Below are 26,261 nucleotides of genomic sequence, written 5' to 3' on the forward strand. Positions count from 1 at the left end.
AGTTTGTCCTGAATCTGGTATTCTCAGCTGGTACCCACTGAGGCAAGGTGACACCACCCTCATCACCACAGCATCTGAACAACTTTTAATAGTGCATTAAACAACAGGACTAACATCTGTGATTCATTTTCTCTCTCATCCTCCCCTCATGGGGGAAGCTGTGTGCACAATGTAGAGTTTTGGTAATTTTGATTAGGTTTTTATGTATGTTAGTGAAGGCAAGGATGAGGAAGTGTGCCTTGCACGTGGAGCGGAAGATAGTAAGGTTTACATTGGGCCTTACTTCCTGCGGGAGTCAGTTCCACAGTCTGGGACCAGATGCTTGTGAAACTTGGGTTACACAAGCAATTCATACAAACCTGAATCTTTAGAGAAAACTTCTGTCTTCAGCTGCTAATGTTTGAACTCAGGTTTCAATAAATAGACTGAGAGGACTAGAATGAAGCCAAATATTTGTCTCTAAGACCAGGAAGCTGCAATGCCATCTCCTCCATCACCTGTACTTTAACACTGAATATATCTGTGCCTAGTATCTTTCAAATCAGCTGGCTCTCTATGTGCCCATTTGCAACCTTCACCAACCCTATTATAGCATTATATGGGGGAGAAAAGCTGCACCTTTCTGCCTCCCCAAGACTTGTACCCAGGAAATTCTATCTGCTTCCTTCATCCCCTTTGGGAGGCCAGAGACTGTTCACTCAGTGTGTCAGATGCTGGCTATCCCCAGATAAGTAGCTCAGACCCCATTTCAGTTTTCAACAAAATAATATTTTGACAGTTGTAAAGAAGAGAGACTGATAAAAATAAATCCAATATTCAAATGCTTTTAAAAACCCAGGGTCTGATTCTGCTTTCCCTTCCATCAGTTTTACACCAATGTAACTGCCTTGACTTCAGGGGAGTTACTCCCATATATGCTAGTATAAATTAGTGCAGAATTAGACCTAGTATCTATCTATCTAAGCAAGAGTCCACAAAACTGGCCTACTGTCTATTTCAGTAAGGGTACGTCTACACTTACCGGAGGGTCCGGCGGCAGGCAATCGATGTTCTGGGATCGATTTATCGCGTCTGGTTTAGACACGATAAATCGATCCCGGAAGTGCTCGCCGTCGACGCCGGTACTCCAGCTCGGCGAGAGGAGTACGCGGCATCGACGGGGGAGCCTGCCTGCCGCGTCTGGACCCGCGGTAAGTTCGGACTAAGGTACTTCGAATTCAGCTACGTTATTAACGTAGCTGAATTTGCGTACCTTAGTCCGAAGTGGGGGCTTAGTGGGGACCAGGCCTAAGCCTACCATAAAACTAACCTGAGAGCTCAGCAGAAAATGAGATGTATTACTGCTTGCTCACTCCAGCAAGTGTGAGCTACAGTGGGATCCCCTTTCTATGGCACAGCTGATTTTTTTAAATTGAAAAATTCAGATAAGTTAACAATAGAATTATATGAAGAGCAAGAATGTCATATATGCGTGGTACTTCACTAAATCTATTGAGCATAGAAGTAGTTTAGGTGGACCACGAGCCAAATCCAGACTGCCAGATGCTTTTGAACAGACCACAAAATCATTTTACTTAATAATATAAAACCAACAATGAGTATTTTCTCTGGAGTCTGGACCTTGACTATACCTTGACCAAGACATTTAGACCTTGACCAAAAAGTAGTTGACTACCCCTGGCATAGACCAAAAGAGTAGTCAGAAACAAGGGGAAAAAGCCTATAAATTTGCAAATCAGACAAAGCTCTTGGTATTTGAATGCATGAGAAAAGGAAGAAACTTTCCAAACTTTTGTAATGCAATTACTATTATTACAGGGGATCTTTTGTATTAGAAACACTAAAACTTGCATCAATTTTTTTTAATTTCTTTCATTCAAATGGGAAATGCAATTTACTATTTCACAAATTATGTAGTCAGGCCAGCAAGACAGCAAGATTGAATTGAATTCAATGGGGCCAAGATTTCATTCATAAAATTGTAAACATTTTGTAAAAGACATTTAGTGATTCTTTTTTTCTTCTTTTGTAATTCGATATAGGGATTTCATATATGCTGCAGTTTTCTAGCAAGTGCAGGAGTCACTGAAGCAGATCAACAGTTCAAATATCAGAGGGGTAGCCGTGTTTGTTGCTTTTTACAGATCCAGACTAAGAGTCCTATGGCACCTTAAAGACTAACAGATGTATTGGAGCATAAGGTTTCGTGGGTGAAGTGGGCATTCACCCACGAAAGCTTATGCTCCAATACATCTGTTAGTCTTTAAGGTGCCATAGGACTCTTAGTCTGGATCTGTAAAAAGCAACAAACACGGCTACCCCTCTGATATTTGAACTGTTGATCTGCTTCAGTGACTCCTGCACTCTGACGAAGTGGGCATTCACCCACAAAAGCTTATGCTCCAATACATCTGTTAGTCTTTAAGGTGCCATAGGACTCTTTGTTGCTTTTTACAGATCAAATGTTTGCTTACGCGAAGATCCTCTTTTAAAAAACCACAGTTGTGACTGAGAGAAATGGCCTGTAGAAGCAAAGCAGAAAGCTGCTAATTCTCTTGCTCTTTATAGTGAGTTTCCATTGACATAGTAGGGGGAAGACAGAGAGAGGTGTACATGATGGGGAAGAGAAATCAAGAAGTCAAGAAGAAGCAGGCGGTGGGGTGCAGAGGCTGCAGGGCGAGGAGGAGCAGGGCAGGCAGGGGCATAGAGGTGGCAGGGGGGCGCAGGGGAAGGGCAGGTGGGGGGCGCAGAGGCTGCAGGGGAAGGGGGATGCAGGGCCAGTGGGGAGCAGGGAAGCACTTAGCAACCCCCAACCAAGATCAGAGCGGGAGGGAGGACGGGGAATGTGGGGTGCTCAGAGGAGGGGGCAGAGTTGGGGCAGGGACTTTGGGGAAGTGTGGCAGGTTTATAGTCTCGATAAAGTGTTTTCTGGCCTGCAGGGAGGAAACCAACTGATTTAAATAGAAAAATGTGTTCCTTCCCTGTTTTGGTATCAGCCTGAATACCTTTTATTTACTTAGATTTAGATATAGATCTATTACATAGAAGTACCTATCCCTTGCTCTAGGTCAGTGGTTCTCAAACGTTTGTACTGCTGACCTCTTTCACATAGCAAACCTCTGAGTGCAAACCCCCCCCCCCCCTATAAATTAAAAACACTTTAAAATATATTTAACACCATTATAAATGCTGGAGGCAAAGCGGGGTTTGGGGTGGAGGCTGACAGCTCGCGACCCCCCCATGTAATAACCTTGTGACTCCCTGAGGGGTCCCGACCCCCCAGTCTGAGAACCCCTGCTCTAGGTGCTCCTTGACAATTCTTAAATACACACCATAAAACAGACCATTCATGTAAACCTTTTGAACCATTAAACCAAACAGAAACTATATTTAAGATCATCAACCAGAGCCTTACTATTCCCTTACACTGGGCCATGTAGTGTGCTCTGAATGTTAATAAACTAGGGGTATTACAGTAGGGTTACCATACGTCCGGATTTCCCCGGACATGTCCGGCTTTTTGGTACTCATATCCCCGTCCGGGGGGAAATGCCAAAAAGCCGGACATGTCCGGGGAAATAGGGAGGCAGCATAAGCCAGAGTTCGCCTGGCCCCAGCACGACCCGCCGGGTCCGCAGTGCAGCCCAGCCGCCCGGCTACATTGTAGCGAGCTCGGGCGGGGGAAGGGGAGGCGCAGCCGCAGAAGGCGGCGAAGGGGCTGCTGCTGCCCCCGGAGGCCGGGCGGACCGCGCGCCCCAGCCGAGCCCGCAGGACCATGGGGAGGCTGGGCCCAGCCAACGGCTTGGGCTTCCCTCACGGGCGGGGACTCCCCGGCCACTGGGGGACCCTTCCTACGGCCCCGTCACCCCGCACGGCAGGAAGGAGGCTGCGGGGCAGGGAGTGCGGCGTGTGCCGGGGCTGCAGGGACCCACGCTGCCCCGGTCGCCGCTGAGCATCCGAAGCCCCCATGGGCGTGTGCCGGGGGAGCTGGGCAGGCGTGGGGGTGCAGAGGCTGCAGGGCGAGGAGGAGCAGGGCAGGCAGGGGCATAGAGGCTGCAGGGGCAGGGGGGCGCAGGGGCAGGGCAGATGGGGGCGCAGAGGCTGCAGGGGCGGGGGGGTGCAGGGTGAGTGGGGAGCAGGGGGCACAGGGGCTGCAGGGCGAGGAGGAGCAGGGCAGGCAGGGGGGTGCAGGGGCAGGGCAGGCGGTGGGGTGCAGAGGCTGCAGGGCAAGGAGGAGCAGGGCAGGCAGGGGCATAGAGGCGGCAGGGGGGCGCAGGGGAAGGGCAGGTGGGGGGCTCAGAGGCTGCAGGGGCGGGGGGGATGCAGGGCCAGTGGGGAGCAGGGGGCACAGAGGCTGCAGGAGGGGGGGTGCAGGGGCTGCAGGGCGAGTGGGAAGCAGGGAAGCACTTAGCAACCCCCAACCAAGATCAGAGCGGGAGGGAGGACGGGGAATGTGGGGTGCTCAGAGGAGGGGGCAGAGTTGGGGCAGGGACTTTGGGGAAAGGGTTGGAATGGGGGTGGGGAAGGGGCGGGGTTGGGGCAGGGCTGGGGGCAGGACCGGGGCCCCGTGGAATGTCCTCTTTTTTAATTGTTTGAATATGGTAACCCTAATTACAGATCAAGAGCAGGGCAGAGTGAGTTCCAAAGCTGAGGGGCCCTCTCAGAGAATGCTTAGTTCAGACACTATCCAATAGAACATTCTCAGGAATATCACTATTTTGAAAATTAAGTTTTGCCATTAGATGGGTAGCTGTGACACTGGCAAACCAGGTGCCAGCTTATGCCAAGGTTCCCATGCCTCACTTGAATACTAACACACACATAGCTGGAATCAGTCTGGTTCACCTGTGTGTTAGTATTGTTAAAATGGGTGTTAGCATTATAAAAACAGGTTTAGCCTTTATTGAATGCTTGTAAGAATACTAATAAGAGCTGTGTGATCATGGGGGACTTTAACTTCCCAGACATAGATTGGGGAACAAATGCTAGTAACAATAATAGGGCTCAGATGTTTCTAGACGTGCTAGCAGATGAATTCCTTCATCAAGTAGTAGCTGAACCGACGAGGGGGGATGCCATTTTAGATTTGGTGCTGGTGAGTAGTGAGGACCTCGTTGAGGAAATGGTTGTAGGGGACAACCTTGGCTCGAGTGACCATGAGCTAATTTGGTTTAAACTAAATGGAAGGGTTAACAGAAATAAAACTATGACTGTGACTAAGGTTTACAATTTCAAAAAGGCCAACTTTAATAAATTAAGGCAACTACTTAGGGAAGTGGATTGGGCTAACATACTTAGAGAGCTAAAGGCAGATGAGGCCTGGGATTATTTCAAGCTGAAGTTGCACGAGCTGTCCGAGGCCTGTATCCCGAGAAAGGGGAAACGGTCAGTAGGCAGGGGAATTAGACCCAGCTGGATGAGCAGGCGTCTCAAAGGGGCGATTAAGAAAAAACAGAAAGCGTACAAAGAATGGAAGAGAGGAGAGATCGGCAAAGAAACCTACCTTATTGAGGTCAGAGCATGTAGGGATGCGGTGAGAAAGGCCAAAAGCCGTGTAGAGTTGGACCTCGCGAGGGGAATTAAATCCAATAGTAAGAGGTTTTATAGCCATATAAATAGGAAGAAAACAAAGAAAGAGGAAGTGGGGCCACTGAAGCTTGCAGATGGAGTGGAGATTAAGGACAATCTAAGCATGGCACAATATCTAAATGAATATTTTGCATCGGTGTTTAATAAGGCTAATGAAGGGCTTAGGAATAGAGGGAGCGGGACAGAGGGGAATAAAGGAGGGGCAATTGACATTAAAGTATCAGAGGTGGAAGCCAAACTTGACCAGCTAAATGGGACTAAATCGGGTGGACCGGATGATCTTCATCCTAGAATATTGAAGGAGCTGGCGCGAGAAATTGCAAGCCCCTTGGCGATAATTTTTAATAAATCTGTAAACTCGGGGGAGGTACCGATGGACTGGAAAATAGCTAATGTGGTTCCTATTTTCAAGAAGGGGATAAAAAGTGACCCGGGTAACTACAGGCCTGTTAGTTTAACTTCTGTAGTATGCAAGGTCTTGGAAAAAATTTTGAAGGAAAAAGTAGTTAAGGACCTTGAGGTGAATGGCAATTGGGACAAATTACAACATGGGTTTACGAAAGGAAGATCGTGCCAAACCAACTTGATCTCCTTTTTTGAGAAAGTAACAGACCTTCTAGATAAAGGAAATGCGGTGGATCTAATTTACCTAGATTTTAGTAAAGCGTTTGATACTGTGCCGCACGAGGAATTACTGGTTAAATTAGAAAAGATGGGGATCGATATGAAAATCCAGAGGTGGATAAAGAACTGGTTAAAGGGGAGACTGCAGCGGGTAGTACTGAAAGGGGAACTGTCGGGTTGGAGGGAGGTCACCAGTGGGGTTCCTCAAGGTTCGGTTTTGGGTCCGATTTTATTTAATCTATTCGTTACTGACCTCGGAACCGAATGTAGGAGTGGGCTGATAAAGTTTGCGGATGACACAAAGTTGGGAGGTATTGCCAATTCGGAGAAGGATCGGGATATTTTGCAGGGAGACTTGGATGACCTTGTAAATTGGAGTAACAATAATAGGATGAGATTTAATAGTGGGAAGTGTAAGGTGATGCATTTAGGGATGACTAACAAGAATTTTAGTTATAAGTTAGGGACGCATAGGTTGGAAGTGACGGAGGAGGAGAAGGACCTCGGAGTCCTGGTTGATCGCAGGATGACTATGAGTCGGCAATGTGACGTGGCTGTGAAAAAAGCTAATGCGATCTTGGGATGCGTTAGGCGAGGTATTTCTAGTAGGGACAGGGAGGTGCTGCTTCCGTTATACAAGGCACTGGTGAGACCTCATTTGGAGTACTGTGTGCAGTTCTGGTCTCCTATGTTTAAAAAGGATGAACTCAAACTGGAACGGGTACAGAGAAGGGCCACTAGGATGATCCGAGGAATGGAAAACCTTTCCTATGAAAGGAGACTCGAGGAGCTCGGTTTGTTTAGCCTAACCAAAAGAAGGCTGAGGGGGGATATGATTGCTCTCTTTAAATATATCAAAGGGATTAATACCAAGGAGGGAGAGGAATTATTTCAGCTTAGTAGTAATGTGGATACGAGAACGAATGGATATAAACTGGCCGTGGGGAAGTTTAGGCTTGAAATTAGACGAAGGTTTCTAACCGTCAGAGGGGTAAAATTTTGGAACAGCCTTCCGAGGGAAACGGTGGGGGCAAAGGACCTCTCTGGCTTCAAGATTAGGCTTGATAAGTTTATGGAGGGAATGGTTTGATGGGATAATGTGATTTTAGTCAAATAGGCATTAACGGGCCATCGCGGGTAAAATGAGAGTCCGGCTGTAGAATCTTGCCTGTATGCTCGGGGTTCTGCTGATCGCCATATTTGGGGTCGGGAAGGAATTTTCCTCCAGGGTAGATTGGCAGAGGCCCTGGAGGTTTTTCGCCTTCCTCCGCAGCATAGGGCAGGGGTCGCAGGCTGGAAGATTCTGTTGTGGGTGAGTCAGCTTTTGTGGCCTGCATCATGCGGGAGGTCAGACTAGATGACCATATTGGTCCCTTCTGACCTTAAAGTCTATGAGTCTATGAGTAAGTTGCTGCATGCATTAATCTCACTTATAACATCTGTATTCCATATGGTAAAGTAATATGTGAGCATTTGCATTGTAAGCCTCTGAAACTGTGTAAATCACCAGCAGGGCTGGCCTTAGCAAGAGCGGGGCCCGATTACTGGGGGCGGGGCTTGCCGCCGGCAAGCCCCACCCCCAGGAATTGGGTCCCGCTCGGGCTGGGGTCGCAGGGTTTGGGTCCGGCCCGGAGCCGCTGGGGCCGGGGCCAGGTCCGGGGGTGCTCGGCCGGCTCCGCTCGGCTGGGGCCGGGCCGGAGTCGCTCGGCCGGGGCGGCGCGCTCGGCTGGGGACGCAGCTGGCGCCCTGGGGCCCGAGCCAGAGCCGCCGGTGCTCGGGCCGGGGCCGCTCAGGCGGCGCCCCGGGGCCCGAGCCGGGCCGGGGATGCTTGGCCGGGGCCGTAGCCGTGGGGCCGGGCCGGGGGTGCTCGGCCGGCACCGGCGCCCCGGGGCCTGAGCCAGAGCCGCCAGGGCCTGAGGTGCTCGGGCCGGGGCGGCGCCCCGGGGCCTGAGCCAGAGCCACCGGGGCCGGGGCCTGAGGTGCTCGGGCCAGGGCCGGGGCCGGTGCCATGGGGCCGTGCTGGGGGTGCTCGGCCGGAACTGGGGCCGGTGCCCCGGGGCCCGAGCTTGGCTGGGGCCGGTGCCCCGGGGCCCGAGCTTGGCTGGAACCGGGGCCGGCGCCCCGGGGCCGGAACCGGGGCCGGCGCCCCGGGGCCCGGGCCGGCGCCCCGGGGCCCGAGCCGGGCCGGCGCCCCGGGGCCCGAGCCGGGCCGGCGCCAGAGCCGCTGGGGCCGGACTGGGCCGCGCCGCGCCTCCCCGGAGCCCTCCTCGCGCCCCCCCCCCCGCCCCAGCTTACCTGCTGCTGCCGCCTGCCCCTGCTTCTTTTCAGACTTCCCGCGAACATCTGATTCGCGGGAAGCAGGGGAGGGGGAGGAGCAGGGGGCGGAGCGTTCAGGGGAGGGGAGGAGGGGGAAGTGAGCTGGGGGCGGGGTGGACAGCTGCGGGGCCCTCTTAGGCGCGGGGCCCAATTCAGCCGAGTCGGCTGAATCGACCTAAAGCCGGCCCTGATCACCAGACAGGAAATGGGTTCTAATTACTGTGAAATGCTGGCATCAAAAAGAAGGTGTTAGGTCAGGGGTGGGCAAACTCTGTCCCGTCAGACCTTTTGATCCAGCCCTTAAGCTCCATTGCCCCGCTCCAGCCGGGAAGCGGGGTCGGGGCTTGCCCCGCTGCACGAGCCCAGCGCTCCAGCGTGTTCTGACTGCATAACCCAAACGCGCCTCATGCGCCGGCAGAGCCTGGAACATGCAAGCCCATGTGCCTGCTACTTGTTGGCTTAGGTGACTCTGATGTTTTAGTAGTGTTAATTTTCCATTGTTGAGGATAAAACGAAGAGTAGTTGGCCAGGGAGTGCTCAGTGGCAGTTTTCAAAGTTATGGGCTGTCGAGACCTATGTGGAGGAGGAGAAGGAGGAGGAGGAGGAGATTTCTGAGGGCAGGGGGCTGGTGAATCTCAATGAGTTCCAATGACAGGAAGCTGATGCCCAACAAATCCAGGCTAGAGAGAAAGGGCATGGAAAGGGTGTAAGTTTGGTTTAATTATTGTAATACTATTATAAATATACCATCATAACAACGTAAGTAAGGTTTTATGTTTATTTCCACTATAATGTATCTTTATTAAATAAAGTTTATTTGAATATCTCTGAATTGTTAATTTTGTGAGCATTCATGGCCCGCCATACAATTTCCATACCAATACCCAAATTGTGGCCCTCGGGCCAAAAAGTTTGCCCACCCATGTGTTAGGTCCTGCCAAACAAAGAAGGCCCATAAACACCAAATAAACTACTGTGGAACATCAGAGAACAAAAGACTTTGTTGATTGCGCTCTCCCCTCTCTGCCGCACCCCCCATGAAAAGGAGGCATGCAAGTGAATTCCTCCCATCAGCTAAGTTTGCAACTTAGAGCAGAAGGGGGAAAAGGAATAAAAAGCCCTAACAAGGAGGAACAGTGTCTCTATGCTGCTTGGACTCTGGAGAGCAAGGTTTTCTAGGTATAAACAAGAGATCCCCAGTGTTAAGTCTGGGTTAGCCCTAAGGAACATATAGAGCTTGTTTATTATAGAAGCTTCTATTACCTTTTGAAACTTAAAACTAAGTCATTTGTGTGTATGTTTACCTGCTTTAATCTTGTAAATAACTCGTTTCCTTTTCCTAGTTAATAAATCTCCAGATAGTTTATTATAGGACTGACTACAAGTGTTGTCTTTGGTGTGAGACCCCGGGTCAATTGCACCTAAGTTAAGTGAGTGGTCCTTTGGGACTGGAAGTAGCCTAAATATTTTGTGATTTTTGGTGTAAGGGATCATCTATCACAAAGGCAAGCTTGCCTAGATGGTGAGAAAGGTCAGAGTACCCAAGAGGACTGTCTGACTTCAGGGGTAGGCTGTTACAGTGCTTGAAGAGTTTACACTTGATGATTGGCTGGTGAAATCTAAGTACAGAACTCTCAACCAATTTGACAGTTTATACCCTGCTTCTTAACAGTTTCCCCTGAGATTGATACACTCTTGAGCCACTACAGGACAGGCTGACAATTTCCCTACACTCACAAACATAACTAATAGCCAAAAACTTAAAGCAATACTATAAAGGCACAAAAAATTGCCAGTGTGCAAGTTCAGAGCTGGCCTGAGCACTAAGCAAATAAATATGATCAAAAAAACCAATTGTTTTCTGCCCCAGCATCCTATTCAAGCTCTGCAACTCACTCAAGGATTGGCGGTCTCTAAATCACTGGCAGCAGAATATGGAATAAAGGAGAGAGAAATCCCTCACCTCTCCCAACATCTTAGGTTGTATTTATATTAGATTATATGGCAATGCTATGATCAGCCTTTTGTTATTTGGTGGCATCTGCTGGTGCTTTTGTGTGTTCTGATATTATTATTCACAAGCCTCTAGTCCATTCTACAAATCCTTGTTATGCTTCCCACAAACAAGAAACACTGATCCTCTGCTCAATATCTATCCATCCATCTTTGGATCTCTCTAAAGGAGCCAACCTAACAACCAACTTCAGTTGTTGCTAGGGAAGAGTAATTTTGTTTTCAGACCTGGGTAACAGTTGACCATTCACTACCAAAATCTACCACAAACAACCAAAGTCCACACAAGCATTTTCTGATCATTATTTCATGGAATTTTCCTTCAAGCTGCAGGCCATTTCAGGCATTCTTGTCGGGGGCTGGGGGGGGGGGGGGGGGAGCTAATTGTCCTAGGTGACGTGAGTTGATCGTCTCTGTTCACGTCACTGTAGCCATCACCACTAGTTTCAGCAGAGGCAAAGGGTGTGGTGCTGGGACTGCCCTCTCACCCCTAGAGTAGTCCTTCCAGTAGAACAGGGTTTGCAGCACAATGGAGAGAAGAGGTGGGGAAAAAAGGCTTGGCACTGCCCAAAGCAGGACTAGTTCTGTTTATTAAAGAGCTTTGGTTTCCAATGTTACCAGTCTGGCATCTCTTACGGATACTAGATATTTAGGCTAGGCAGGATTTGATATAAATCAATAGATGTCAGTAAACGTGGATTTCAGTTGACACAATGAAATCAACAACAAAAAAATATCCATTGGTAACAAGCGAGTTCAGCCTCACCCCCTCCCCACACCATGTGCCTTCAGGGATTGGTGGTCACCAGCCCTGTGGCAGTGCAGAGAGCCCTCCGCAATCCTGCTGCCCTGGGGGTGAGTGAGAGGAGCTGTGCGGAGCTGCAGAGGGCTCCCTGTGCTGCAACAAAGCTGGCAATACTCACACCAGCAGGTACAAGGAAGGCTGTGGTCCTGGTGGGGCAGAGCAGAGAGCCCCATGACAGCAGGGCTGCAGAAAGCTCCCTGCAGCGACACAGGATCCCTGCAGGCACAAGGTGCAGGGCAAGCTGAGGATGCTCTTGCCAGGGCAGAGACCTCTGGCCAGCAGTGCAAGGAGGAGCCCCCGGGGGGGAGGCCACTCTGAGGCTGAAGGGTTCAGTCCCTGGGTAGGAGTCATTCATCAGCCAGGTGGTCTCCCCCAGCTGGGGGCTTGTCCTCCACCTCCTGGTCCTGGCTAGGTCCTGTCCTTCCAGGACTGCAGTCTTCCCTACACCTTACACCTGCAGGGATCCAGTGTCACTAGCCTCTCTATATTTAACATAAAATTCACACACACAAGAACTACACTGCATTAACCAGCAACTTCTCACATCACAATAAGCTCTCCTGTTTCAATTTCACTTCCTCTGATGTTTCATTCACGTGTGCTTCCATTACTCCACATGCAGACCTCGCTAGAAAATTTTGAATAAATTCAGCTCTGGTGTAAGCTATTGACTTCAACCAGTGTTATACCAGCAATGAATATGACCCTCTGACTGTATTAATAAGTAGGGTTGCTAGTTTCCTTTTGGCTATAGCCTATGACACTCAAGTGGGATTGTGAAAATACTCATTTCGAGCTGTCGGCGGAAGTCAAGCTGTTCTTTCGTAGATTATAAAATCAGAAGGGATCACTGCAATCATCTAGTCTGACCTCCTGCCTAACATAGCCCATAGGATTTCCCTGGATTAATTCCAGTTTGAACTACAGCATATCTTTTAGAAAAAACATACAATCTTGATTTAAAAATTTCTAGTGATGGAGAATCCAACACAACCCCTGAATTGTTCCAATGGTTAATTATTCCTCACTTAAAATTGTGCCTTATTTCTACTCTGAACTTGTCTAGCTTCAACTCTCAGCCACTGGATCTTGTTATAGCTTTGTCTGCTAGACTGAAGAGCCCTCTATTATCAAATTTTCTGTTCCATATGTAGGTACTTATTAACTATGATCAAATCACCTCTTTACCTTGTTATGGTAAACCGATTGAGCTCCTTGAAACTTTTGCTGTAAGGCATGTTTTCCAATCCTTGGATCATTCCCTTGGCCTTAGAGGATCAGCTGTGGTAGATGCAGATGGACCCCATCACTCATACGTTAACAGACACAAGACTACTTACATAAAACATACAATAAGTTACTTCCTGCAACAAGGAAACAACTTAGTATTAAAAATTTTAACAGACAACCATATAGGGGCATTTGTGCCTAAGTCTGAATCGTTCTTCCCACAGACAAAGGATTCTGTCCAGTACTGTAGGCCATGGACATGTCCATTTGTTTGTCCAAACAGAATCTCTGCTTCTCTCATATACCCCAGTTTGGCATTCACAGCATCAACTTGTCCTTCTCTTGCTGCCAAGCTGCAGTGGAGCAGTTGTTACTGGAGCACTGCCCCCATTGAAAATATAAGGAAATAATCAAAGGAAAATAAATGTATCCTCATCTTAATTCTATGCAGTATTCAGATGTTAATTTAACCAAATTACAGATCCATGAGGACCAGCTGTCCTTGTGCCTCAGGTTGCCAATGCACATTCCAGTCATGGTCTTCCACACCAGCAGCAGCAGCACTTAATTGACGTGGCTATTAAAAGGAAACAAGGACAGTTTCAAATGAAACTGGGCACTTTTCCATAAGGGACTTCAAATTATCAGCAGGATTTCGACAGCCACAACCAGTGCTTAATTTGTGCCAGGGCTCAGCTCTGGCACTTCTAGGTTTGCTGCACTGGTTATGAATGAAAAAAAACTGCTTGAGCCCCGGCACCTCTTTCATTACAATTTAAGCACTGGCCACAAGCCAGAAGTGAGGGACAATTTCAAAAACAGCCCTTTGGTAAAGCGTGCTAAAGCAAGTTACAGAGTTCCTCCTGAAATATGGACTTTGAGCAGCCACTGTCAAGATGCCTAGGTGAAACTGCTCACATTCATGCAGGACTTCAGCTCAATGGCTGATGAAATGCTCATCTTATAGAAAGACTTCTCTTTAACGTTATGATGCCTATTTCCAATCAAGCATGCTCACCATTCTACCACATGGCAAGCACCCTTGCTATCAAGAACTGTTCTATCAGGAAAATGAATTGAAATCACCTAAAAAAACATTTATCTAGGAGAGTGTCATGCATTACAAAGGAACCTGGGAATCAAAGAGCCATTTAATTAATCAAACTTGAACATCATCAGCCCTCCCCCAAAAAATAATTATACACGCACCAGACATGTGGCAGTGACAGCCAGGTGATATTACATGATGCTGTAAATGAAACTGGGATTTATTAAGCAAGTCTGACTGTGTCACCTGCACTCTGTTTAATAATCCCTCTCTGGCTGCAGAATGACTTACATTCCAAACCTCTGAGAAGCTTCAAGATGGCCATAATTTAAAAAACAAGACATTCATACACAGCCTACAATGTATTTTCTTTTTCTCCCATCTTCCCATTGTAGAGTCCTCAGATAGCAGACATAAGCTCTATCAAGGGAGCTCACATACTTTCTGCTGTTTCATCTGGTTTCTTATCCATTACGTCAGTCTAATCTTGGTTAGAGAACACTCAAAAGGCCAGAGCAATGCCAATTATTAGGCAACTATTGGAGATGGTAGGCATGGGTGATGGGACTGATTTTGTGATACGTGTCAGTTTTCATCATGACAACTGGTTATTAATTGGGGAAGGATGTGAGTTTGTTGCAGTCATTCTGGAAGCATTCAAAATTCTTCTTCTATAGCTCCAGCTCTCCAATAGTGCTCCATGCAAAACGTGCTACTGGTCTACAGAGAGATGGATTGTCACGTGATGCGGGCTCTGCTACTTGTTTGCAACAGCCAACTTGCATTAAAAAGCCAAAATTACATTAAATAAATTTTCTAAAAGTTACTTTTCTGTGTAAGCAATTGCTGTAGCTGTCACAGGGGTATTAGACAATTGTTAATGAGAGGAGAGGTGATCTGCACAATTATGAATAGAAGGGCTGGTAGCTCACAAGACGATTTCTGTTAGTATGTATTCTTGCTTTAGAAAATGAGAAAATGCTGTTTTTATCTTATCTTACAGCACCTATTGCTTCAGTATCTGAGCATCTTCCACGTAAAATCAAAAGTTTAGTGTAGGGAGTCAAATGTGTGTTGATATTTTGTACCTGAATATAAATAATGATACTACAGGTTAAAAAAATACAAATACATAGATACACATGTGCATATATACACTTCTAAATACAAATATACATAAATATTTATATATATTTAGATCAGGTGCTCAAATACTATTGGTGATGGGCAGCAGTATCAGACCCTAAGACAGACATTTTTGTATGATGCAGTTACAAACAACTAAACTGAAGCTTTGTCACTTATACAAGCTACGGTCGGAAACAGAGGCAGCAGCAAGGATCCCAGGCAGATAAATAGAGACTGAGGCCTGGATCCTCGAAGGTATTTAGGAGCCTAGCTCCCAATGAAATCGTTGGAAGTCAGTTAGTTACACAAATACATTAGGGGATGCGAGCTTGACCTATCAGACTCCTGGAGCCTTGGCCAAAATCCTTGGTTAGAAGGAAGATCTTGGACCTATGTCAGAAACAATATAGGCATGTTTAAGGAGTTAAACATTTTATAAATGAAATGTAAGTCTATTCTGAAAAGTATTACTTGCTCTAAAGTATGTCTCTGGCATAACAACCTTGTAATTATGAGAAGGGTTTAATGCTAATTGAGTAGAGCAGAAGCTAATGAACACAGTGCATGCTTACTGCAACACTACTTTTTCAAATAGACTCATGCATGCAAAAGCTGTCACCATCTGATCCTTCCCCTCCAGACTTGCGCCTTTTAATGTTCTGAACCTTTTGCATACTTGTGGTCTGAAGTTCCAGCTTGGGCCTAGCTCCAATCATTTCTTAAACTTCATCTTATTTTTTTCTGTATTTAAGATTTCTGCTACTTTGAATTGCCTTTCCAAAGAGTTACATAATCTTTCATCTTGGGTTTGGTTTATTGGTTTTTTTATTTTTTATTAAACTGTTGCAGCCTTCCTTGTTCTGTTTTGCATGGCATGTCAAAACCGGTATTTTTGAGAAGCAGGGTCTGGTCACCTGCAGGAGGTGTGCTACGGTCTAGTCTGTTTCCTGAGACCAGCAAAGTAAAATGAAAAGGAGAAGTCTGCTCTGAAGTACAGAACTAGAACTGCCAGCCCAATATCAGTGGTCTGAGGAAAGGTCTGTAAAGGCAGACAGGGCACATATGTTGTAAAGTAAAATAACCATAATAAATGCAAAGGTTCTCATCTTTTGAATGACAGCATCTACTACACTTCCCTGAGACTGACCAGTCCCAAACAGCTTCCACAATTGCACCACAAAGTAGGAAGAAAGATATGAAAAAGAGTTTAGCAAGTGGAGTCAGCTCTCTGTGCATACTCCTGTGTGTTTAGGAGAGGTAGCAAATTGGGCCTTGTCTACACAAGAAACTTTCACGAGTTTAAATCAGTTTTTTAAATGATTTAAACAGGTGCAAACCCCTGTGTGAACATTTCAGTTTAAGAGTGGCTTATTTTACTTTATTTTAAGCATCAACTTTAAAGCTAAATCCAAATTAGTAACTCTTAAACACCACCTGTTCCAGCCAGCGGTACATCCTCAGTGGGTGGCACTGGTCAGCTTTGGCCTCTGCCCGAAGCCACTACAGGGAAGGGAGACCAAGGCAGGCTAGACCCATCCCTGTCTGAAGGCAAGAAAGTACAAGGAGCTGTGCAAGATAACACACTGCAGCCAAGGTGAGAGCACTTCAGGTCACCCTGGGTGGAAAAAGGAGGAGGTTTGGGACTGGTTACCTGCCCTAGAGGCTACGGGGTGCTGACATCCGACCTTTGGTCATTGCCTATCCACCATAAATTGGGACCCACCCAAATTTCCCATCCTAGCTACAACACTAGTGTGGACAGTATTTAGCCTTGCTGAAAGCAAGTTCAGTCACAATGGCAGCTGCGAACACTTGCGCACTGTTGCAAATTCTTGTGAGTGGGGATGTCACAGGCACGTTAGACATGTTGGCACTGCCAAAATGCTCTATTATCAACAAGGCTTATGACTACGTATGTTACTTAGCTATTGCCCTTTCCCCTGTGAAGTACTGTCTTCCATTCAGCTTTTGAATTTACCCTTTAATGCTGGATTTTTAGAACCTCTTTCTCCCCTGGTCGGAGGAAAATATCGTGGGTGAAATAAAAATTCCCATTCCCAGAATGTGACCAGATCTCATTACAAGAGATTCCAAAATTATGACTAATCCAAAACTTACATTCCTACTACACAAGTGATTAAAAATGACACGTTTATTAATAGACATCCAATTCCATTATAATGATTGTTATTGTGTGTATACAAAGAATTGGCGAGGAGTTAGGACCCTGAGGGAAAGGAGCAGCAGGTAACTGGAGTTAAGATTTCAATAACCTGTTGGCTGCACATACACGGAAAGGTCACAGTGTTTCTCCCGTAAATGAATCACTGTTCACATTCCAGTAAAGCGGATGCTGTGTTATAAAAATATAGTGTTTCTCTTCCATCTGTCCACTCTGGTAGGGGGGGGGGAAAAGTATTTTCTTAAGCCAGAAAACCCCCAAAATACTAAAGGACAGACACTTCAAGACACATGGTACAAGACAACAGCAAGGAAAAAACATCATCATGCTCACAAGACATGTTTTCATTTCACACTCAAAATTCCCCAAGACATCTTATGGAAGATCTCCATAACAGAACCCTTATGTTTCAATTTATTTGTTCTTAGACAATAGAAGTACATCAGCACACATCCTCTAGACCTCTCTGTGGCATTGTATGCCACTGAACACAAATAAATCCTGCCTCTAAGATGATGCAGGAGCAAACAGAAACTCATTTGAAATGGCTTTCAGACCAAGACTATAGGGTCGTTATGAGCCCTCTCCTGCAAAGTTCAATCCTCTTGCGCTTATTATTCAGTATCTAGTTGTTGAAGCTACTGAGAGCGGTGCCAGCAAGATGCAGACAGTACCCTACAATACACCTCTTTTACAGCAAATGTAAACAGCACAGTAACAGGGTGGTCTGTCCACTTTATGAGCAGTGGAGCCTGGGGGCCACCCAACCCGTTCCATGATGTGCCCTCTTTATGAAAACCGGTGTTCTAGGAATCAGCAGCCAAGCTGGGAATGGGGCCAGATGTTAATCAGGTGCCTCCTGACATGCTAAAACCCAGTTCTGAGCTGGGGAAGGGAAACAGAAGCATAGGGTTAGGGCCCGTGGAAAGGGTTCCTGGATGGGAACCAGAATCTTCATGTTGGTGGACTGAGGATATCTGCCATAAGTAAGCCCCTTTGTTTTCAGTTTAAACCGATTTTTACAGAAAAATTCCCGGGTTTTACAAAAAGTATTATTCATTTTTTTCTGATTTTCACCTACTTTTGTATCATTCAAATATATAAAAAATAACTTGTTTTATTAGGAAAATACAATACCTTGCATGAGATTACGATAATACATTAGTCTTTGTCTAAATGCAAAGCTGCCTGTTGAAGTAAGGCTATGTATTAGTCTAGAAGATACACACTATAAACAAACAGGCAGGCACACAAGCTCTGAAGTGTGTGCGCTTCTGAACGTACTGATGAATTTCACGCCCACCATGTACACATTTCAAGCTGTTCGCAGATAACAGTTTAAAGATTTGACACACTAAAATGGGAAAACAAAAATCTCTATCAGAATATGTTTCAGAACATAAGGAAGTGCTTTAAAAAAACAAAAGCTTTAAAAAAACAAAAACAGGAGAAAAGGATGAAGTTGAGTGTATGCGCTGCAAATGGTGTGGCCCAATTATTAAATGTAAATATTTACGGGCTAATAGTTCTAAGTCTACAACAGCAAATGGTTTATTCAAATGAAAAGTTTTATTTGGGGATTAGAGATGTATTGTTTTCTTAAACTCAGAGGTGGCATTGTGTTTTGAGTTCTGTTTTAGTTCTGAAGCAAACCACATTGATGAACGGAATTCAAAGCTACTGAATACTTTCCCCCCCGTCTTTCCATCCACCAAAATAAACCCTGATATTTACCCAGAAAAATTAATAGTTTTTGCCCTGATTTTCACCTGTTTTTATTGTTGTGGTAATGAACACTGATAAATTCCCAGGAAAAATTAAATAGAAGAAAAACTGAAAACAAAGGGCCCTAGCCATAAGCTACAGCACAGCTGCACACCAAAGGAGAAATAGATTGTGAGTCTAGAGACCAAGGGAAGCTCCTTGGAGCAGGATCAGAACTCAGATGCTGGTGGGATGAGGAAGCCTGACTGAATCACAGCCCAGCTGTGGAGCTCCTAAACCAGGGGTCGGCAACCTTTCAGAAGTAGTGTGCTGAGTCTTCATTTATTCACTCTGATGTAAGGTTTCGCGTGCCAGTCATACATTTTAATGTTTTTAGAAGGGGTCTTTCTATAAGTCTATAATATATAACTAAACTATTGTTGTATGTAAAGTAAATAAGGTTTTTAAAATGTTTAAGAAGCTTCGTTTAAAATTAAAATAAAATGCAGGGCCCCCCGGACCGGTGGCCAGGACCCGGGCAGAGTGAGTGCCACTGAAATTCAGCTCGCGTGCCGCTTTTGGCACACATGCCATAGGTTGCCTATCCCTGTTCTAAACCAAGGGGAAGCAGTTTGTGAGTCTAAAGACCAGGGCACAAGAAAACTGTGGGAAAGACTCCCCAGAGAGGTCAGGGGCTGGAGCATGACAGTCAGATCTCCTGGGCTCATAGAAACTGGGACCTGAAGCCCTGGAACAAGAGTGAACTGGAAGCCCAGAGAAGGAAGGATAATGGCTCAGAAGGGCCAAAGGGGACTGTAATAAGTAAGGACTTAAATTAGGTCCCAAGAAGGAAAATGTAGTTTTAGTATTCTACACTGCTAATGAATTATTGGGGAAAACCCTGAGGGAATTGAAGGCAGGGTGCCTGTACTGCCTTACCATGCCCTAAGGGGATGCGCTCTGGGACTGAACCCTGCTACAAGGACGTCTCCCAGTTATCTTAATGTCAGGAAGAAATCAGGACCTGGATGAAGAGCAGCTGGCTAAAGCTGAACTCAAGTAAGATTCAGGCGATGCTGGTAAGAAGAGGAGAAGGCTTCAAAGAACTTGCCTCTTCTGTAACACCCCTCACTGATGAGGGCTTGATCTGTCCTTGGATTCTCAAACTGGTTTTCAGGGTTTGGGATCTTTTTGCAATTCTCAGGGCCAATGGGTGCCACAAAAGCCATGGGGGTAAACAATGTCTTCTTCCAACTGCAAATGGACAGAAGATTGTGTCCCATCCCATTGGACATAGGCTGCTCATAGAGATCCATGAATTCATTACCTTTTGGCTTGATTACTTCATCTCATATCTAAGAATAAAGCTCCAGCTCATATAAAAAGCAGCAGCCAGTTTCCTTAGCATCACAAATCACTGTTAATAAGTCAGTGCAATGTTCCACTCTCTACAATGACTTCCCACTGAATACAGAATTTGGTTCAAGATTAGGGTGACCAGACAGCAAGTGTGAAAAATCATGACAGGGAGGTGGTGGGGGGGGGGGGGGGGGGAAGAATAGGAGCCTATATAAGAAAAAGACCCAAAAATCATGACTGTCCCTATAAAATCGGGACATCTGGTCACCCTATTCAAGATCCTGTCTTGGTGTTCAGAGCCCTCCATTAGGACTGTTCATAGCTAACCAAGCGACCTCCTCTCTTTCTCTCTCCACACTATATTTCAATGGAACATTCATCCTGTTGACCAACAGAGGAAGGTTTTCTTAAGAGATATGCACCTAATTATAGATCTAACTCAGTGATAGGAGTGGCCACAGGCCTACCTACTTCCAAAAACTAAATGCCAAACTCATTTCCTTGACATAGCTCTGCTTCAATAAATTCTTCACCCACACAAATACATGTTTCAAAACCATATACATCAACCAAGCTATTTTTACAGGCTGGGAAAAGAGAGGGAGAGAGATTAATTGTTTCTATTTTTAAATAGTGGGCAGAATTTAGATATTATATTGACTGGATGGACAATATAAACTACCTAGACAGACAGATTTGGGGCTAAATTCTTACACATAGCTCCTTTGGCTTCTTTAGGGTCTTCTGAGTGAGTGAGTAAGATGAGCAGAATTTAACACTCAAGATCAAGACTTATTTTGACTGGAGCCAGGAATTCCTGGAGGATACAGCTACAGTTTTCTCCTAGGCGCAGATCCTCAAAGGAATTTAGGCTCCTAACTTCCACTGGTTTCAATGGAAGTCAGGAGCCTAAATACCTTTTAGGATCTGGGCCCAAGTACTTTTAGTATCAGAAAAAATAAGCTAAAGAGTTATTTTCCTGTGATTAAATAGGTTTTAGCAGAATATTTAACTAGGAAAAAGATCACCTGATCTTAAATTATCCAAATGGAGCACCTTTCCTTGATTCCAAAACCAAGAGCCTGTGCATGCTACAGACCACATGTGGTGGAAGTGATATCAATAGGATATATTGCAGAGCCATGACGCATCGAATTAGTCACCTGCCCTCTGCCAACGTCTCCATTTGGGCCAGGATTACTTAAAACATTCCACACCTCTGAGCAACTTCTAACAAGTTGTGTTTTGTTTTTTAAATCAACCAGCTAGAGAAATGTTTCCTTCTTTTCCCCCAAATGTCAAGAAATTACAAAGAGATATGATAAACATGTAAGAGTTTGTGGTGTCCCACACTAAGGTAATCAGGGATAGAATTAAGAGGAGTTTCATTAAAAGAAGTTAGAAAAAGGAGCCGGTACTTCTTGATAGCAGCATATACCTCCAGGACAACAGCCCCACAGCTGATCTACCAATACCAAACTGGTTAACTAAAGACCACTAGCAATCATGATGGCAAGGTTCCAGATAGCAACAGCCACATGCATCTCCATGCTGAAGGGAGCTCTCATGTAGGTGTTCCACTACTACAGCTCTGGGGTGAGCTCTGCACAGATTTCTAGTAAAGTGGGCTCTCTCATCCTTAAGTACTGCTAACACTTCTGATCTTCCCAGGTCTGCAGCACTATCCTGTTCCACCAGTAAGTGCTGGTCGCCTGAGTCCAGAAGTGGCAGCTCACTGAGAGAAGCCAATCCTGAAAAAGTTCGTACAGAGGCTCAATTTCATCCTCCTCCTGTGCTCATATTGCTACAGCACCACCATGGCTGTCTCTCAAGTTACCCAAAGCATGACTGCCAATACATGTGCATCTGCCAGCTTATATTAACTACCATCAGGATCACAGCACTCAGTCATGTCTCCCCCATGCTGCCTGATAGCAGTTTGACAATGGCGCTGGCTTGCAAAAGCCAGATGAATGATGGGATAAAAGGAGAGGAATCATGGGAATTTTTTCATTTGACCCCAAGTCCCAGAATTCCAGTGGTTTCTAGTAGGTATCCTATTATGTGCCACAAGAAAAATCCCCAAATGCATAGAGCCTAGTGGCAGAACATTGCACCATGGGATTTCTGCTCTGAATGCTGTCCACATATTTCAGTAAAACACAGCACCATGTGGACAAGATGATTCAAAAGGGAAGCAGCTTCAATTGGCATAAAGCAGAGAGGACAAGCTGTTTTTGGAACAATTGTTCCTGATCAGTTAATACACAAAAACAATCTGAAACAACTTTCAAGTGTTGACAAGCCCGGAGAGAGATCTTGGAGGGTAAAGATAATATTTACCCAGCCACATCACAAAATCAGGGAGCAAGAAGAAACCAGAAAGTTTATAGAGGATCAGACTTAAGCATAATATTTCATGTACCACAAGGACAAAAAAGAAGTGATATTTTTCCATTGGGATGGCCTTAACAAATTATGGGCAAAATGCACCTTAAAAAAAAAAAAAAAAAAAAAAAATCACATAATTCTAATGACTATCTTTTTCAAACATGCACTTCAAAGAAGATATTATTTCAGCCATCACAATCTCAAAACAACTAGATCTAGGAAGTAATACTTGTAACTTTATCATGTGAAAGTGGGAACTTCTTCTTTCAGGTGATATAAAAGCATTAATCGCTAACTCTAGCATTCATGTTGCTGCCAAAGAGGAAGAAAATGAGGGTTTTAAAATACACAAGCAAAATTTCAATGGTGGCTATCGATTAACTGCCATATCTGGAACTCTGGACTTCTCCTCATGAACTCGCCTAGAAGTAGTATAAATACATGCAAGTAATACAGCTGCATTATTTATTTAGGCATATAAATTCAAAATCTATTAAAATGCTGGCAGAATTTCTTAATGAATTTTCAGTTTTATGAACAGTTGTGGATACATTATATGCCATATTAAAACAAACTAATATTGGGTGTTCAGTACTGGGTTTATAAGAAAATGACAGAAAAGTGAACAACATTGTATGAATTTGTGAAAACCAACATGGCTATTTAAAAAAAATCAAGATGGGAAAGAAGAGAGCAGAAATGTGTAGGTGGAGGCAAAATTCAATAGGGGAGGAGTTAAAAAGTTATGTTATAAGTAGTAATGAATATATTTGTCTATCCATCAGATGTCTCTTACATTAGATTATGAGCTCTTTGGGCCAGGAACTGTCTTTTTGTTCTCTGTTTGTGCAGTGCCTAGCACAGGGGTAGGCAACCTAGGGCACGCGTGCCAAAGGCAGCACATGAGCTGATTTTCAGTGGCACTCACACTGCCCGGGTTCTGGCCACTGGTCCGGGGGGCTCTGCATTTTAATTTAATTTTAAATGAAGCTTCTTAAACGTTTTAAAAACCTTATTTACTTTACATACAACAATAGTTTAGTTATATATTATAGACTTATAGAAAGAGACCTTCTAAAAACGTTAAAATGTATTACTGGCATGCAAAACCTTAAATTAGACTGAATAAATGAAGACTCAGCACACCACTTCTGAAAGGTTGCTGACCCCTGGCCTAGCACAATGGTCCTGGTCCATAAGTGGGGCTCCCAGATGCTACACTAATAATAATTATAATATTTTAAGGGGCCTGATTCTGATCTCACTTTGCTCCAAGTTTACTATTTACACTGATGGATGTGAGACCAGAATAAGGGTCAAGCTTTATGCCATCTGGTGCCCTAGTGACGTGGATATACCACTTACAATGTTTTTAGAAAAGCTCAGTGGAATTAAAGCCTTATTTGATAAAGCTGGGCATAGTACAGTACATGACTTCTTATTTATAGCCAACGGCGGCGGTTTATCAAAGAAAAAAAAACCTATGAAGTCACAGTAACAGTGTTGTGTGTGATATAATTTTGCTTAACAGTCTAGTACAGGGAGAAATGATTTCTCTGTTGTTACAATTAGTACTTTATACTATACTGGAGAAGCAAGTCCTGTGATAGCTAACAAATTTGCAAGAAAGGCATATTCTGAAAGGGAATCAGCAATAGTTTTATACCAAATGTGGGATCTCAAATGGAAAAAGTCCCCAGTATACATATAACAATCACACCCTTGAGCACATACTGCAATAGTTCAAATCTAATTCATTTACCTATGTTTCATTAAAAAATAAAAAAACCTACATCCCTTCACTCCAGTAAACCCCAAACCAGTGGCCCATTCTGCAGGAACTGGGTCTAGCAATAACCACTATGCACTGATCTATACTACTACTACACAGTTGTGCCTTGATTGTGTTACAATATGGTTTGATTTTCCTGCATGCACAAGACCAAATCCTGTTGCACCTTTGGTACATGTAGTACAATTACTGTATCATTTGCCCCAAACCATATAGGCTGGGTCTGCACTAAGATTTTCTTAAAATCTCCCACCCATTGCACTAGCTAGCACTAATATTGCTGGTGAGAGTTCTAGCCTAGACCTGTGGCTAGCTTGGCTCAGGGGATCCCCCCCTCACGTGACTTAGTGATATGAATACAAATAGTCAACTTCCACGTTTTCCCTCACCCTTGCTACTGCAACAGGGGGAGAGCTACCTAAAATTGCAAAGGTAGGCATGGACTTGAAGAGAGAATACCAGAGTATATAGCCCATGGCACCGCATATGACCGTTCCTATTAAGTGGAAGTGGTGTGGCAGCGGTGCATTAACATCCACTCGAACACATATCAAGAAACTCATTATCCCTTTTGGCGCTTCAAAGACGATTAACTCAAGACACTAATTGCTCGTCGATGGGGGAACTGCTAAATCTGACCGGCCGCCCCTGGTTCTCAGCGGTGTTGGCAGCAGCTCCAGCTTTAGTAGGGGAGCCAATGATTCCCGTCCTAGGCCACCCTAAAGCAAAGGCTGCTCCCTTGGACCCAGACGGTTGTGAACGGGGATTCCCTGTCTCCAAACCCCAACATCCCCATCCCCGGCTGGCGCTGAGCCCCAGACCCAGGCTACCCGGTGCATCTGCCTCCTCCCCACGGGGGCACGAGCGCCTCAGGATGACAGCCACCAAGTGCCGGCCCTGGCAGAGCAGAGAATGAAATGACCCCCCCGCGGGGCCATGGAGCCCGCCCGCCGGGACTGCAGCGAGGGCGCGCCCGCCGGACAGCGCAGCTGGGGCCCCTACGTGCCCCGCTAGCCCCGTCCACTCGGAGGGGCAGCTACCAGCCTCCGCTCGGAAACGAAACCCAGCTCCGCCCCGCTCTCGGCCAGCAGCCGCGCCTGCCCTACTCACATCAACAGCGGCGGCTCCCGCGCTCCGCCCGCTCCCCAGCAGCGGTGTCGGCACGGGCTCGGCAGACAGCAGCCCCGGCACAGCCGCTCTCCTAGCCTAAGGCAGCCGTGGGCGGGGACCCGGCGCTCATGTGACCCGCAGCGGGAGGAGCTGCGGCTGCAGCCGGCTGCAGCGAGGGCTCGCTTGGCTGTGCCCCGCTGGGAGGGCACGTGGGTGTGGAGGCACACAGGCGAGGCCGTGGAGCAATTGCTGAGCGCTGCTGGGGAGGCGGGAAGGAGAACAGTGATCTGCGCTGGAGGCGGATGGGGTCTGCTGGGCACCGGCGTCTGCGGCTGCACAGTCTGACACGCCATCTTGCGGCGGCTGCAGCAGCACAGCTGTGCTTCCTGGGGGGTCACAACAGGTGCCTCTGGCTGGGTTTCCTGTGTGAATCAGGTAGGGTGACCGCACAGCCGGATATGAGGGGCGTTGTCTCATACATGCAACTATACTCCCCCTTCCCCCCCCCCCCCCAAAAAAGTGTCCTGATTTTTCACTCTTGGGATCTGGTCACGCGATCTGATTTAGCATAAAGCAAAGTTCAGTACTGGTGAGCTCTGTGCAAGCCAAAAGCTTGTCTTTCTCACCAACGGAAGTTGGGCCACTAAAAGATATTACCTCACCCACCTTCTTTTTAAAACATCCCCTTTATATTATTCTGCACTCCACTCTGGTTGCCTAACCACCCATTTCAGGATCCCGCTTCTTGTCTGCAAAGCTGTAAATAGGCTAGAGCAGTCGTTCTTAACCTTTACTGCAGCTTGCACCCCTTTGGTTCTCAAAATATGTTCTCGCACCCCTTATCAAAAAGCGTTGAAGTAGTTCAGTTCTTTAAACCTAGATATATTTTTAGTTTGTATATTACAGTAATCGTTAAAAAATGTACAATGTTAATAAATACATAGGTTTGGTAAAACAAAGTAGTTGTACT

General features: G+C 45.9%; 1 protein-coding gene across 1 annotated transcript in view; it reads right to left on the bottom strand.

The window, feature by feature from the left end:
* SNX10 (sorting nexin 10) overlaps positions 1-25,306 on the bottom strand; it is a 63,431-nt gene extending 38,125 nt beyond the window's left edge. The window contains exon 1 of the mRNA XM_065398808.1: positions 25,292-25,306. The gene's annotated coding sequence lies outside the window, so the exon portion shown is untranslated. The remainder of the gene's footprint in view (positions 1-25,291) is intronic.
* Positions 25,307-26,261: the final 955 nt, after the last annotated feature.

The sequence above is a fragment of the Emys orbicularis genome, chromosome 2 (assembly GCF_028017835.1).
Source record: "Emys orbicularis isolate rEmyOrb1 chromosome 2, rEmyOrb1.hap1, whole genome shotgun sequence".
Classification (NCBI taxonomy): domain Eukaryota; kingdom Metazoa; phylum Chordata; order Testudines; family Emydidae; genus Emys; species Emys orbicularis.